This window comes from Bactrocera neohumeralis, chromosome 2, assembly GCF_024586455.1.
Source record: "Bactrocera neohumeralis isolate Rockhampton chromosome 2, APGP_CSIRO_Bneo_wtdbg2-racon-allhic-juicebox.fasta_v2, whole genome shotgun sequence".
NCBI lineage: Eukaryota > Metazoa > Arthropoda > Insecta > Diptera > Tephritidae > Bactrocera > Bactrocera neohumeralis.
The window spans coordinates 88,946,203-88,960,647 of NC_065919.1; the positions used below are offsets into that span (position 1 = coordinate 88,946,203).

At 38.0% G+C, this 14,445-nt stretch overlaps 1 protein-coding gene across 10 annotated transcripts in view; it reads right to left on the reverse strand.

Moving 5' to 3' along the window:
• LOC126767604 (tropomodulin) overlaps window positions 1–14,445 on the reverse strand; it is a 138,395-nt gene that overhangs the window by 25,655 nt on the left and 98,295 nt on the right. Inside the window, exon 1 of one of the 10 annotated variants that reach the window (XR_007669136.1) lies at window positions 6,422–6,844. The exons of the other annotated variants lie outside the window; for them this stretch is intronic. The gene's annotated coding sequence lies outside the window, so the exon portion shown is untranslated. Of the gene's footprint in view, window positions 1–6,421; window positions 6,845–14,445 lie in introns of those variants that run through there. 10 annotated transcript variants of the gene reach the window in all.

The following is a 14,445-nucleotide window of genomic DNA, read 5'->3' on the forward strand; positions in this document are numbered from 1 at the left end:
GCATCACTTTTCCTTTTAATGGCGCTAATGGAAAACGTGCTCTGCATTTCCAAGGCGCTATGTATGTAGGCAAGGTGTCTATGGTAAGTAGGGCGGCGAGATGTGAAAAGTTCATGCATGTGCATACTCTAGCTATGTAAATATTTATATTCGCGGCGCAACAAGTCATCTGCCGACGGCCTCGGCGAAAGCAAGGGACAGTAAAGAAAAGTAATAAACTCGTACTGTAGGAGCGGCAACCAACCATTCATCATTGTTGTCATTTGATTGACTGGTTGTCACAGTAAAAACCCATAATTGCATATTTTAGATAGTGGGTGGTTCAAAAGCTGTTTTGAAATCGGAAGAATGCGCTTTTGTCGTTTTTTGTTACAAATATTTTCAGTTTTTTCCTTCCAACGTCAAGCAAAGTCTTATTGAGACACCCTGTTTTCAGCATAATAGAAAAACAGTTGCTATTATGTGCCGGTAATGCGCAATTTGAAGTGTGGTAAAAAAATTTTTTTAACGAAATTAACTGCATAAAAATATTTACACGAGCAAAGTGCTCGTATTGAGCGTGTCAAACTAATGGCTGTGAAAAGACATTTTCCCCACTTATTTGTAAAAAAAAAACAAATTTATACGCTTAGAATGGTGAACAAATGGAATCACGTACTGGAAAAAAAATTTATTTTGTTTGCGACAAAATAAATTACGCTTTCTTGGTGTTATATACGTAGATAAATATCTATCTTCGTGTGAACTCGTGTTTATTTTTTATAAAAAGTTGGCTTGTATGTACGTTTGCATACAATAATTAAGCTCAAGTGCTCAACATAAAAGTTGTGAATACAAATTTGCGGGGTACATGTTTTCTTCGTGAGCATTTTTGTGGAATTTAAGTGAACACATGTAAACGAAGTCATAAAATAGAGGAGTCAAAGAGAAAACATCAACATTAACATCGAACGACTTTTGAAGTCTTCCACGCTACAAGCATTTTTAACCTAGCAAAAATAGGAAAGTAAAAATACTGAAGAGTTGTTGTACAAAAAAGTAAAAATCACTGGTGGTTAATTTATAGCTGCGCATCGTAGCATTATGTGAGTGAACTTTGATAGTAAAAAGCTGATGGGAATATAAAATTTTTAACAAGATGTAGTAAACAACTCAGCTGCCAAAAATATATGGTCTTAGTGAAAATTTGCATAGGACTTGGCGAAAACAAACACAAGGTGTATTTTCTGGTAACTTTCTGCGGTCACAAGCTGTGGGAGTTAACATTGGTTCGAAATTTTAAGTTTTACATAATCATAATTTTTACTGTGAAATGCTTATATTCCAAACAATTGATTTGGATCAGTCAGTTTGAATGGGAGCTTTATTCTATAGTGGTCCGATATCAGCAGTTTCGACAAGTGAGCAGCTTCTTGAAGAGAAAAGTATGTGCGCAAAATTTCAGATATATAGGGACTAGTTTTGGGTGTTACTTAATACAATAATAATGTACATATATGTATAAAGAGAGTCAACATATTCAAATGACGTAACGTCTGCGGTGATATGCATATTTCGACGGCGTTTCGACCAACCATCTACAGAAAGAAAGTCTCCGTTTAAAGCGATTTTAAATTTCTGCTTGTCATAATGCTATTAAGTGCTCTCCAATTTTCCAACATGTACTGCTGAACGAAATTTTCCAAGTATTTAATGCATATTTACTTTTTTCAAGTTAATTACCGAGCTGCTTGACAAAGTTGCGTTGAATATCTTAGGCAGTGCTCCATAATAATTTCCATCGTGGTGAGCCGCTACTTTTCAAATCAACAATCGACAGTTAGAGAAACGCCATTTCAAGTTATGCAACTTTTTCAAGCTATTTTAATTAGGCACAAACTAAATAACGACTTGACAATAGTTCAAATGTCTCACAGCAAATGGAAAGCACAAATTACTTGCATTAGCAGTAAACTAAAATTGAACACGGTACATGCATATGCTTGTGTTATATGCACGCACAAGTGTCCAAATCAATGAGCAAAGAAATGCTTGCTGCAACCGTGCCTGAGAGCTGCCATTAATTTCAACACCTTACAATGATTGTCAGTTCAAACAGTAATTCATCAAATATGAGTACATTAACAATGACTAGCTGTTGTTGTTGTTGTTGGCGGCAATGGTGCCTCGCATGGCTGCTCATAACGCTATGCTTTGACGCATGCAACCGCCGCTGAGGCATGCCGCACACCGAACGACGCCTTCTTTGGGCGTGTTATGGGTTTTCGCGCTGCGAAGGCTTTGTGTGGAAATCACAAGTCAAGCTTTACGTGATAAGGTGGTGTGTTTGTAAAAAAAGCGGTGCACATTAACAACGATTACAAAAGTCTTTAATATGTAAGCATAATGACTTGATGTGATTATTTTCAAGCCAAAGCCTGTATTAGCTATTCATAATCGTGTGGAACGGCACGAAGGTATTTTTTTCTATTTGTTGCAATGTTACAAGTATAAAAATTGTTGCACGCTTTAACACAAAAACATTTAACCTAGTTATATGAATATTGCGGAGACTTCCTATGAATGCATTAATTGCAGCTATGTTGATAGACTGTGCTTAAAGGCCTTCTCAAGAGATACCGAAGGATATTCAAATTCAGAGAAAATTCATCGTTTGAGGTTTGATGAGAGTGTGCTGGTCAAGCATATCTTAGACTATGTATTCGTGATTTTTATATTTTATTTTATAATATAATTATACTTATGTACTTTACATACATAATTTAGCCAAATTGATTATGGCAAATATTAAATTATACTTGTATGTCTTAAAGCTATCCATATTGATCAGTCTTAATCAACAATGGGTGCAAGTTGTTATCATTGCTGCTGTGGTTTACTCCAAATATTTAGAAATTATAAGATTATCTTACCTGAAAAGAAAGAAAAAAAAAAACAAAATTATTAAAAAGTTCCCCCATATGAATAAATAATTATACTTATTAATATCAAAACGTAATAAATAATTGAGTTAACGTTCTTAACTGCTGTGACAAAAGTAAAAAAAAAAACAAGTTTTACATCTAAGGAGCGCAATAAAGTACTTGAACATTTCTTTGTAAAAAAAAGCCAAACGATTTTTTTAACTTTAGAGAAGCTCCAAATGAGCTTGTTGGTCAGGCAAAAAACATAATTGCTGCGAAACGTTGTATGCTGTGCTGACACAATAAAGGTAGGCAAACTGTTGTTGAGGCGTTACATGTTACAGTTTTTATGCTATTAAAATATCGACGCCCCAGATTTCTCACGAATTGAGACAAGGTAAAATAACATTTTCGTCCGCAAAATCCACAAGGTTACATATTGTATTTTTTCCAAGCTTCTATTGGGTACAAATAAATACATTATATAAAATGCTAAACGAGGAGGATTTATGTTGCTTCAAAACTGATTTATTTTCATATTATTTTTTTATATTTGCCACTATTGTATTTTATAGTTTTTATTGTGCAATTTGCCTTTCACTTATAAAATGTATGTGCATTTATATTTGCTGTTAAGAGCTTTTTACGAATTCGTCTTTTGGGGATTATTTTTAATTTGTATTTTAAAATGTTATATTATGTAGAATTGCATTTGGTATCTAATTAAGTATGACCGTGAAAAATATTTTTTATTAACTTTTTCAGAAAACTTGTTAAGTACTTATTAAAATAAAAAAAATTACAATTTTGAACGAAATGGTTTATCTTATCCATAATATTCGTGATTCCAGCCATATCAAAAAACTTTAATATGACTATTGTATGTAAAAATAACCAAACAATTAATTGCATTGTTCCAACATACGTATCTACATACAAATGTATGTATGTATGGTAAGTACAACACTAAATACAGTCATTTGTATGTGAGTTTATTTTTACTACTGTCTTTTCTGTCCCATTGCAAAATCCACCACTTCCGCACAAAGTACATACTACAGGTATCCCTCGAATAACACGGTTAATTGGTTCCGTGTTAATCGAAATCGTGTTATTTGATACTAATAAATCATACAATTTTGGAGATACCGTTCCGTGCTATTTAAAACCGTGCAACTCGAAACTCGAGATCCATACAAATTTGTACATTTGGTTCCAAAGATTAATTAAGAAAACATTAAAAATAAGAAAATTTTTTTTTTTTATTTTTAGTTATAAAATTTCAGGTATACAAAAATAACAAAATTCATTCAATTTAGAAAAGTGAAACTTAAAAATTTAAAAGGTAAAATTTTATAAACGCAATAATTTTTAAATTACATATGTTCAACCACTGATTCAAATGCATTATTGCGTCATACTACAAACAGTCGTTCGAAGAAAAATTATACTCAATTTTTAACAGGAATTTTCGCGACTTCGTGTAATTCGAACTCCGTGTTATTCGAGGGTTGTCGCAATTTTTAACCGTGCTATTCGAGATTTCGTGCAACTCAAGTACCGTGCTATTCGAGGGATACCTGTATATAAACATACATCTACATATGTATATTACATTATCGACAACCATCGAGTTGATTGACACTGAGGCGTCACAGCGTAAATACTTAATACTAATACACCTGGCGATGGGTCGGCTGCCAAGCTATTTCGATTATTGTGCTACCCTGGGCCAGGCAATATATGTATGTACATATGTACATACTTACGTATTTATATGCATATATATTTACCAATGTAATTAATCACGACTTAATCGCATTTGCAATAAATTGCAAGCGTGCGTCACCAAAACAGCGTACAAACAATTAAATTTGTTAAATACTTGCAAAAAATGCAAGAAAACCATTTGGTATGAAGATAAGGAAATGCGAGTGAAGATATAGTTCCATATATTTACATACATATGTGTGTATATCATTGCATGTATTGTGCAGATCAATCTAATTGTATGACTGTCATTTGCAAAAAGTATTTTTAGAATTTCGGCAGATAAAATAACATTTAAAGAGAAGAAATTAAACTATATTTTTTTTGTCTGATTAGTTGATTAACTATATTCTACACTGTTTGATCATCTTTGCAGAATACGGAAAATTATAACAACTGTATTTGACAGTCTGTCAGCAAATAACCAGAAACTTTGATATTTGAATAAATCAGGCTCTCCTATACTATATTAGCAGATATGTACATATGTACATACATATGTATAACAGCGAAATAATTTGTATGTATGAACATGCCTATGTAACTGCAAAATATTATAACATATTGAAATATGTCTTGTAGTTTGTATGTATAAATATGATATTATAATTTCAAACCATATTATTGTATTTAAATTACAATATGGCTTGGCTAATTGCATAAGTGTAGAAAATTGTACAACAACAATTTGTAAATCAATTTGCATTTCCAATGAATGAAAGTGGTTTCAAAAATTGCATAATAACAATAAACTATTCACGCTTGTACATACATACATAAACATGTATATAACTATAAAACAAAATCAAAATAAAAAATTGCAAAATACAACTTAAATAAACTTGCATACTAAAGAAGAAACAATATTGTGAAGCTGTCAAATGTTGATGACACAAAACACCGGACTGAGCAGGGCGTAAGCAGCTACATACTATAACCATACATACTTACATGTGAATATGTAATATGTGGAATGCGTCAATAGACAAATAAGCCCTCAAGCCGGCAATTAGGCATATTCGACTGCTTTGTCTTTATTTCTTTGCTTACCCAACATAAACTAAACACGGTAGAAGGTAAAAGCAAAAGTATAAATAACAGTACTCTGGAGTGAAGCTCATAAAGATAGTGTGAGCATTTAATTGATGACGAGCACTTCAAAGCAATGAAAATATTGATGACGACACCTTTTGTGTGCCTGCTTCACACCACACTCTGCACGCAGTGATCTTCGTAACAAAATCGATTCTGACCTCTATACATAACATGTAGCTTGCACATCCATCACCGCCACCTATAACATCATCCAAGTGTTGTTATCGTGGAGCTAGGAAATTCAAGCAGTGAGGCACCACCGGTGATATGCGAAAACAGAGACACGGCGCAACTCCACAAGAAGAGCAATGGCAAACAACAAACATTTGTGTAGCTCCCCGATGTTGTGGAGCGTGGAAATGAGATAGCAATAGCGGTTGCTAGTGGCTAATCATTGTGAACTGACGTAATCGCAACAACAGCAAGCACGGAAGATTGACTTCTTTCTGAGCAGACTGTCGCCAAGTGTTTTTTTTTATGGTATACACTCATATTTTAACTTTTTTTCTATTAATTAAAACACGAATATTCTATTACATATAGTAGCGTAACAATATTAACACGTTGAAATTTTTGTGTATTTGGAATGCAATCAACCAGCTGCGGTGATATACAGCTTTCTTAACACCAAAATTTTGAAGTTCTTCACTCACCTCCATATCTTAAATGTCCTTCAGGAATTATAAAAATTTCACTCCACGCTATTTAATGAATTTAACCTTTCACTTAAATTAAGTTTAATTGATATTTTCGCTCTAAAGCTCAATCACACCAATTAATTTTAATAAAAATATGCCACTTTTTTCGTTTGGGCGTGAACGTAAACGCTGCGACACACACACTTGACACCGTTCTCACTTGTCCCTATTGAAGGGATACGCTCTCTGCACCAAAGAATATTTTGTTGTTTACGAAGAACCACCTGCGAAATCACCTCCGCACAATATAAGCTGTTATTTTGTTTTGAATAATTAAAATAATAACTCAATCCACGCGATATTAATAATGATTTGCGAAATCGACTACACTCAAATAATGCTCAATAAGAAATAAATACAACAAACCATCCAACTAGAAGAAGACAGTTAACAATGTTGCAAAATGCCGCTGATACGCTGGAACGCTAAAACCGATAAAGCAGGGTGACTCAGAGCAATAGAAACAAAATATGAAATTGTAAGGGAAAGTTCGGAAAGGCTGTTAATAATTAATAAAATATATATGGAATTTGAATATATTAAACATTAATATTAATAACTTTAATCATCAAAGAGTAAATACAGGAAGTAGGCGCATCCATATATTATTTGAGATATAAAGGCAGAGCTAAAAAAATTAGAAAATAAGTTGATCAGTGAGTTTAATTTAAACATCAGTGATACAATTTTTCAGTGTGACCGTAGCAATTTGTTGTCGTAATTCTTTAGTCATAATGTAACTCATCATATATTTGTTATATGTAAATATATATTTAGACATGTGATTTAGAAAGTGGGAACTGATATTTGAGATCATAAAATTTTCCCGAAGGCCGTATTCACACATGAACCCTTTGGTCGTTTGTTTCTTGTAGGACAGCGGAAAGGGGAACATGCCGTTTCGCTCGTGCTTGGTCTAAAATAATCAATGAGTCCATAGAGCGAATTCTTTTTCATCCAAATTAATTCTTAGACCTATTATTTAAAGCTATTCTTAATATAAGTCTTGCTAGAAGTTGTCTTGACTTCTGGACCACGAAAGAGCTCTGACGTTGTTCCATAATTATTTAATAAATATTTTATTACTATAAAGCATGATTTTTTTTTAATTATATAATTAGACATGATTCCGTAAGACAAGAAAGATGTCTTTACCGATCAGTACTTGGACCTTCTTGTAAACCTGGTTGATAGCACAAATTTGCTCCATAATGTGGGCGGATGAAACCAGTTCCAGTGAGATTTTTCATTTCCAGTTTATTTATCTTTTTTTATTTCAGCGTTAATTTGCCAAGTTGCTCGTGTGCACATATACATACAAATATATAAATACACGTGCATATGTAGATCAAATGTGCGAACAGGAAATCAAAATATTTTCCTCTTTCCAATGCATTTACGCATACATATGTATGTACGTACATATCTACGCCAATACACACACAGCTATGCAGGTACCAGCAGTATTTATCTGTTGCGGTATACAAACAAAAATATCCGTTATGTGCGAATTAAACGTTGATTGCACATCGTTGAGGCCAATTTGTGCAGCATGTTGCGCACCCCGCCGCCGCCCCTCCACCAACTGGCCAATAAATCAATTCAAAATATTTCAAAGGGGAAATTTTACATGAAAACGTGATTTACAACGAAATAAAAGAAGCATGAATGGTAGAGAGATATATGGACGGACAATTTATGCCAACAGAGAAATGTACTCGCAGAACATGGACAGTAATGGAAGCGCTGAGCTCCTTCACTCCAGCAATGTTGCACATGTACGTTGTACCGTTAAGTACTCGCCATTAAAAAGTTTAAAATAGGTATGCTTGAGCTTTTCGCCATTTATTTCGAATAATTAAAAGCCATTGCGGGAATGCAGATAAAAGGAATCGTTATTACCTTCACCTTGAGGACTGGCGGAGCTCAAGTTGCAAACGTACCTCCCTCGCAATGCACATACATATGTACATATGTGCGCATGCATACATATCTGGTGCGTGCTTGTATGTGGCCCTCCGAAAATTAAGTTGACGCTTAAATGCTTAATGTCGTCTCCATATTACGCACCTGATAAACGAAATGAAAATTATGCTCCAAGTTGCCTTGCAGGAATATTCTCTGATTGCTTCTGATTTCTTTTCAATAGAACGTCTTAAATCAATATATAGATAATGCTGGTTCCTTCAGTAATTATTATCGTGAAAAGAAGGGGGTATACTAAATTCGCAGAGAGAGAGGGTGGCCGGTCATCAACGATATTGTGCTTTCTTTAGCAGTTTTTTAGCCATCGAAACGATATTGGACTCAGTTACAGTTACAAGAAATTTATACTTTTGAAACCCCTTTCGCTTTTCAGTTTCAGTTCTATATGAGCTCTATATAAAGAGCTTTAGGTTCCCGGCCTTAGCACAATATATCCTTAGTGGAGACATTCTATTTTACTCTACTGGCTCTCCTACTGGGGTATGCATGCGCCTCAAAGAGTTTCTTCCAGTGTCAGAAAAATGCTGTTGCTTCCTTGACGTGCCACAATTACCGTTCTCCATAAAGTACAGCAACACAAAAACAACATTAGCAAGAAAAACACCAAACGAAAGTAATGAAGAAAAGTTTGTCTGTCGCACGACAAACGGTTCCTACTTTTACTTTTATTTTTATTATTATTCTTCTTTTTTGTTATTAAACATTCAACTGACAATGACGACTAAATACTCTAATTTATGGATGTAGACAAGTACTTACTATAACTGAGGCATGAGCTCTGCAGAGTATTACAACCGACAAAGCAGTTTTCGAGCGGAACGCTTTCAGTTGAAATGATAACAGACATTCCCAGGTTTAAAATAGCACAACAACCTTCCACATACATGCGAGTAGGAGCAAGTGTGTTTGCAACAGTGAAACTTATTGCAACATTCTCGAAATGAAAAATATATAATCCATGTTCATTACTCCATCGTTTTGTACACCGTGTTTACAACGGGTTTTTCAATAGGGACGCCACAAAAGTAGACCGATAGGGACAGCAAACGGCGCCGTACTTTTCCCGTTCTTTTGACATTTCTCTTGAGTAAGGTTTGCCATTTCATCATGGAAAGATATACGAACCAACAACGAGTCGAAATTATTAAAATTTACTACCGAAATTCGGAGTCAGTGGTCTCAACTTTAAGAGAAATTTGAATCCACACACACAGTACAAAATGTTCTCGTGCCAGTGAGACAAAGAAGCGCCCGTAGTGTTGAGAATATTGCTGCCGCTAGCGCATCAATTGAGGAAGACCCAAATCAGTCATCCACACGTCGACCTAAAGCGTTGGACATCTCAGTGACGTCGTTGTGATGAATTTTACGTAAAGATATTGGCTTACATCTTTACAAGCTCAAATTGACGCAAGAACTGAAGCCGCTTGACCACTAGAATCGTCGTATGTTCGTGAATTGGGCTGAGCAACAACTTGAAAATGATCCGTATGTTCATCGAAAAATCATCTTCAGCTATAGGGTTCACGTACTCCATGAGTTACCATTGCATCCCGAAAAACTTGCGTTCGGTGCGGTCGACGGCGTTATTGGGCCGTACTTTTTCGCTGATGATCAAGACCAGCAATCGCCACCGCTCAAAGAAAACCGAATATTTTTGGTCCGATTTAGATGATATGGACTTGGACAATATGTGGTTCCAACAGGACGGCGCGACAAGCCACCCAGTGAATGTCACAATCCATTTATTGAAAATGGTCCAGTCAATTGGCCGCCTCGGCCGTGCGATTTGACGCCACTAGACAATTTCCTACGTCAAGTCTATGGTCTATGCCAACAAGCCAGCGACGATTGATGAACTTCGTACGATTATCGAACGTGAAATTGCAGCAGTATCGGCCGATTTATGTTTGAAAACCGTCGAAAATAGGGTTCGGAGTTTGGACTTCTGCCAGCGTACCGATGGTGGCCATGCAAAAGAAATCGAGTTCCATATATAACATCGAATGTACTTTCGCTAGCGCTCTTATCGAAAGCTTCATAAGAGATCTTCCCGGATTTTTAATATCCCAAGTAAACTTGAATTTCCAAGGAACAATACTGTTCCATTTCAAGGTCGTAGATATTATTTAATACCACCAAGCAATTTCGATTCATGAACGGAGATGCTGTGGTGGTCTAAATTAAAAGCGTCAAATTTTAAACCCTCTCCTTGCTTCCATTCCTTTCAGGATTATGGAACCCAGTGTTAAACATCAGTAAAGTCACGTCCAGCAACTCAAAATTTCAATTGTCTGCGAAATGCCAATCTTATGGGTGGGTTTTCTAGATGCTTTTAGCTCAAGCAGCCATTTGCCTTGTTCTGGAGCTAAATTTTCGCCCGGAATTGAACAAGCGAAGCCACTGTGCCGAATCGCTTGGAGCAACCCGACAACAAGTACAATGTAACGGCACTCACGAGAGCATTACAGCACGCAATCACATGCAATCCGAATGACTGAATGACACTGTGAAATTAAATGAAAAGCACACATCCCTCCAGCGGCACTCTTGCTTGGGAGCACCTCAAACGCGCACCGTTATAATCAAATACCGACAAACAACGATATTAAAAATGTGTGAAATGCTCACAAAAATACGAAAATATTGTAACACGCACACGAACACGCTGATGTGATGGCATGCGTGTATTTTTGGCAGTCAGCTGACAGCACAACAAAAGCCGTAACTAACAACAACACTGCGCTGGGGTAAATGACATGACAGAGCGTTTAAGGAATTTCAAAGCAAACATACAAAACACCCAAAAAGTAAAATAATGGCACAAAGGTGAGGCGAAGGCACTTGTCACCTTCGCGCTGCGCCAAAGCACTGCGGATGAAGGCTTTGGGGTGTCAAAATCGCCCGTGAGCGTTGCGCTGCTGGCTGTGACGCTAATTGAAAAATCGATAGAAATCCTCGTGTATAAAGAAGTATATGGAATTTGGTAGGACCCACAGCCCAAAAAGCCAACTAAAAAGGTTCAGCATAGCCTCTATGCTTATTTGTGGGTGTATGCATGAGTGGCTGAACACTTTGCGACCGCTTTCCGCCGTTTATGCGGCGCAGTTGGCCCATCAGCGCGCTCGTTATAATTTTCACCGTCAAATTGCTATAAATAAATCAGTGGCGTCTACTACAAAAACTGGAAATTGCCATTTGCATGGCCACTTAGAGCGCGACGCGTACCGTTATCGCTGGTGCGCCCACCCAAAATTCAAGTGATGCCATCACGAACAGTTCTCACGGCTGAGCACACACATTTCCCGCTGTTAGAGCAATTTAATTACGAATACTAAATGGAAGCAAATCAGAAATATAATAAACTCAACGTTTAAATTGAGTTGTAGCTGCAAATTACTGCAATCGATTTCCCATTAGGTGACGTTGTGCGACCGCCCATTCGCCGCAGCCATTGAAGCGCGCATTTTGGGCGCCCAAACCTAACTCCTTGGCATATGCACCTGATCACACATTCACCGTCATACACACACATGCACACATACACGCGCTCCTACCTGCTGGCACTATGCGGTCCAGAGCTCTGGCTCGCGGTGAATTGCTGTGCCTGCCGGCGTAAGGGAGGGGAAAAGCGCCCGAAATTCGGGTTTGTGCCTGATGGTAGTTCGGTCTTCCGCATTTCGTCACAGTTGAAATATTTCAAAATTAAATTAACTGTAGTTGTTACTGTGACTCGTTGTACCGTTTTCCATTTGAATTGGCAAAATTGAAACGAACTCAGTGCCAGTTCGTTTCATGTACACAGGAGCCAGTGGGGACATTGGCGAGCTCAACAGCAAAGGCTCAAAGTGATGTTTTCCAAATAGTGGAAACGTCAATTTTAGGGCTGAGGAATCAGCGCTACACACCGTTAGCTGCAGAAGTACACAAATGATGGCTGTACTCGATAGGGTTGCCAACACACCACTAGCGTTGGGAAAAAAGAGTGAAATGGCGCAAAAACCTTTGCTTAGTTGCATGTATAGAAGCTGGTACAAGCTTAAGTTAACGTTCAGGTGCTTTGAAGAGGCGACAGTATGCTGCTCAATCAAGTTACGTACCCCATTTTTTGCTTAACGGCAACCCTGTGATTTTGCCGCCAATTTACGTCATTACTCAAAGTTCAGTTGAGAGCGGTGCCGGAAGTTGAACGTCATTTCCGCAAAGGAAACTGTATTGGTTAAGAGCGCCTACCGTTCGAAGCAGAGGAAGCAGAGGAAGAAGGCGACGAAAGTCGACTTAAGTCCATTACATTAGTGCCTGTGATAAGGTAATGAATTTAAAAATGTTTTGCTCAGAAAAAAGCGAAAATAGAAAATTCTAAAATAAAGCGAACTTAGGTAATCAACCTAAGAAAGTGCGCGCTCGTCAAGAAGGGCACACGGAATGCCTACTTCGAACGCAGCCAAACAAATTGCATGCCGGCTGCCGGACTCTTAATGGAAACAAGCTGCTACACTACGCGTGCCGTGCCAGTGCAATGTTGCGCGCCGGAAATTCCATCAGCTTCCGGATTAAAATAACAACTTTTTGACACACAACAGCCATGGACGCTGACGTTGAAGTGACTGTTGACTAATAAAAATAAGAGCAGCGAATTATATGCGCGTCTACTTGTTTATGTGTGTGTGTCTATGTATGTGTTTAAGTGTGTGCATGTGTGCCGTTGCACGCCATGTTATATAATTTTGTGTCGCGCCGGTGACAGCAATTGTATGTCGCGCTGGTTGACTGGTTGACTGGCTGGCTGACTAAGCCCCATTCGCTTGTAGTTGCAGCATAGGTTTTTGCCGTTGCCTGCTGCTGCTGATGACGTTGACACTTTGTCAGCTTATATGGATCTCAGACATTCACGCTTTGTTGCCTTTTTTGTGCGCAGCAAACAGACAAAGCGCCATTGGAAAAGCGCGTTCCAGAGACGAGAGTGGGCGGTGTGTACTAAGACGAAGTGAGCTAGAATTTAAAATTCGGCACAGCAAATGATCTAATCTCCTTGTGAACGTTTGGGGAGCAATATTCATTGAAATAATAATTAATTTTGACAACCTGGAGGTGTAAATTTTGCTTGTCGCATATAAATAGTTCCTAAAGAACATGGCCTGAATACGAAACCCGCTTTCGATACGCATTATATGCTTCCCACCTGCGCTCGGCTCTTAATGCTTGCGTGTTGTGTTACAATTTCAATAACTACTTTTCTGAAGCAATGTTGTTGTTGAATGCTTAAAATACTTGGCACCTTTTCTGCGTTTTCGCACACTCGTCGACGCACCGTCGTGTTGCTTCTGTTGCCATGCACCACTTCACGCGCACTTGCCGAGTCAATTTGTTAGCCAACTGGCGTGAGTTGGCGTGAGTTGACGTGCGGTGCGTTGCATGATTTGTATGTTTATGGGTCATGCAACATGTCAAGCACCTTAGAGCTCGCCATGCGCCATACTGTACGCAACGCACACACACTCATCTGAACAACGGCAAGCCACGCAAGCCCCAAGTTGCGCATTTGCCGGCACTCGAACGCCGCGTGGTCCCGCTGCGCTGAGTTACGCGAACACCCGCCAATCCTGCGGCGGGGCTTGCAATTGTCACGGCGACAATGCAGCAGCCAAACAAAAAACTGGAGGAATTGCAAAATTGTCAACGCGCGAAAGCGCTAATATAGACCTTTCTGTTCGATGCGGGTGTGTGAGAAGGCAGGGGGCCGAAACGCTGGTTTGCGGTGGGATTAGTTGACCAGAAAGTTGACCTATGGAAATTGTTTTTAATTTGAGCACATCGGGCGCGATGCAGCGCTCTGTGCTCGTAGTTTTTTACGCCCTGCTGGAGCTTGCAGCAATGACAACGCGCCGCGCTCTCGGTTTTCTGTGTGGATGTGTGGCAAGTTATTTTAGGAAATAATTTTTTGTTTAACTGCGCATTATGTAAATGGGTGTAAAGTGTGCGAAGCTGTTGAA